The sequence below is a fragment of the Zea mays genome, chromosome 2, assembly GCF_902167145.1.
Source record: "Zea mays cultivar B73 chromosome 2, Zm-B73-REFERENCE-NAM-5.0, whole genome shotgun sequence".
Classification (NCBI taxonomy): domain Eukaryota; kingdom Viridiplantae; phylum Streptophyta; class Magnoliopsida; order Poales; family Poaceae; genus Zea; species Zea mays.
The window spans coordinates 100,950,661-100,953,468 of NC_050097.1; positions in this window are offsets into that span (position 1 = coordinate 100,950,661).

Here is a 2,808-nt window from a genome sequence, read left to right on the forward strand (position 1 = left end):
GAAGTAAAGAGACTTCTCAGTGTCGGCGTTATCAGAGAAGTAACATATCCAGAGTGGCTGGCTAACACCGTCATGGTGAAAAAAGCTAATGGGAAATGGAGAATGTGCATTGATTTCACAGATCTCAACAAGGCATGTCCGAAGGATGAGTTCCCTTTGCCAAGAATTGATTCCCTTGTAGATGCAGCAGCTTCTTCAGAACTCATGAGTCTATTGGACTGCTACTCGGGTTATCATCAAATTTGGATGAAAAAGGAGGATGAGCCAAAAACAAGCTTCATAACCCCTAGTGGTACCTATTGCTACCTTCGGATGCCGGAGGGGCTCAAGGATGCTAGAGGAAGCTTCAGTAGAATGACTGCCAAGGTTCTTCACTCCAAGATCGGCAGGAATGTGCTGACTTATGTCGATGACATCATAGTAAAAAGCACAAAGCAAGAAAATCATGTTGCCAATTTGCAAGAGACGTTTGCGAATTTTAGACAAGCTGGTCTCAAGTTAAACCCAGAAAAATGTGTTTTCAGAGTGAAGAAGGGAAAGTTTCTTGGTTGCCTGGTATCAACAAAAGGCATCAAAGCTAATCCAAGCAAAATCGAAGCTATCATTCAGATGGAGCCACCAAATTCAAAGAAGGGGGCTCAACGGTTGGCAAGAAGGCTGGCATCGTTGAATAGATTTATATCAAGATCAGCAGAGAGAAATTTACCTTTCTTTGAAATACTGAAATCAGCCGAAGTCTTCCAGTGGGGTCCGGCTCAATAAAAAGCCTTCATAGAGCTAAATCAATATCTGATAGATTTCACAATGTAACACCTCAGGTGTTACCATGGCTAGAGCACACCTTGGCACTAAGGACTGTGATCACATGTGGTAGAGACTTAAGGAAACACATAAGAACTTTGGAGATCATGTGTTAATCAAGGTTTGTTAATGACCTAAGAAGTATTACTCAAATCTTTGTACACTTACTACCTTGTATAAGAGGGGGAAAGAACCCTAGACCTCTCTTAAACCCTATCTCCCAAAACCATGGATAAGATGGGAAAGAGAGTGAGCAAATGTGCAAAACATGAGTAATCTTTAACCAAGCCTTAAGTAACCTTATAACCAGCAATTAGGGGAAGGAAATATTGCAAAAAGACCCCTGGAGAAACCCCAATTCAAATCTCCAAGTGGAGAGAGAGCTAGAGCTCTCTATTTCTCTCTAAGTTAAAAACTACACCTACACTAAAGATCAGTCGTGTTCACCTCGAAGCTGGCATCAAACCCACCTATGTTCTATACCAAAAATGTGGCATACCACCCAAGGCACCCACTGGCAAAAGCTGAGCCCGAGACTTGGACGTTTGACATGCCTTGGCATGGTTTTTGTCGCGATGTGGGCAGTGTGACACACCCGATTTGGCGACCGAAGATCTCCCTACCTAGGCCATATCTGCCATGGCAGCTCACGGATGAGAGACAGCCTTAGGTGCCAAGAAAAGACTCGCACCGGATTTTTGCCAAGATTCGCACGTTTGCGACTTGGGTGAGCTGTGGAACACGGGCAGAAGGAAAGCTCCACGTGTTCGACACGCTCTGTGTGCGCCAGAGCACGCCCGCGCGTGCCCCGCGTCGCGCCAATGGCCAGCCGGCGCCCTGGCCCGCGCCCGCGCCTATAAAGCCCGCTCAGGCGTCGACTGCACTCTTACGCGCACCCTCAAGCCTCACCGGAGCTCAGTTCACCGCCGTTTGCCCGTGCGCGGCGTGTCCGCGGCCACCCGAGCCACTGCCACCGTATCCCGGGCAGTCCAGCTTTCCCCAACCCTGTGCAACCCTCTGAAACGAGTGTACACGCCCAAGTGAAGCTCCCCGAGCGAGGAATCGAAGACTGCTTCGCCGGAGAGGCCAGTCCACGGTCGCCGGAGTTCTCAACCCCGCCGGAGTACGTAGACTGGGTAATCCACTCAACCATTTTCCGATTCCTTGTGCACACGGTCACTAAGTTACCCCGTGAAGCTCACCGTGCCCTTGGATTGAACCAGATCACCGTGGTTTGGCCGGTACACTCGCCGCCGACGAGAACACCCGCCTGCGCACGTGGACCGAGCGATTCCGGCCATCACCGCCGTCGAGCCGCACCTCGCTGTGACCGCCAGAGCCTCCCCGAGCCAACCCTGCCCTTCGCCGGACCTATCTCGCCGCCGGTAAGCCGCGCCACCCTTTTCTTTCCCACGGGTACTGTTTACATTGGGGGAAGGACCGCGGGTGAGAGGAAGAGAAGGTCAGGGGGCTTTTTGAACTGTCAGCGACCCAGGGGAATAGTGGCGCAGGGGTAGATTTGTGCGGGTTGATTTAGTTTAAACCCAGGGACCTCGGTGTAAACTGCTTTTCCAGAAAACCTTTATTAAATCTGAATTTAAATTTGAACAGAAACTTTAAAAACTCATAACTTCTGTTTAGTTCATCTAAATTTGGTCAAACCAATTTTGCCAGACTCTAATTAATGTGACCTACTTAAGAAAAATATAAAACTCCCTAGGTACTATCAAAAACTTTAAGGTTCTGATTTAATTATAGTTTTAGCCAAAAGCTCAATAATAGAAAGAAAAATAGTTGTACTATTTGACTAGGGTTAGAAAAATTTGGAGAAGTTTATATCTACCTACTGACCTAATTAAAAATGCTAAACCTCTCTGACCAACCCATTAAGTTAGTTTTTACCCCATATTTTAAAATATGCTTAAGGTTAAGAAAAATAGAAAATGTGATTTAAAGAATGAACCAGAGGGCACCCCTATTTTTGTTAAGGTACTTATTCAATATAGT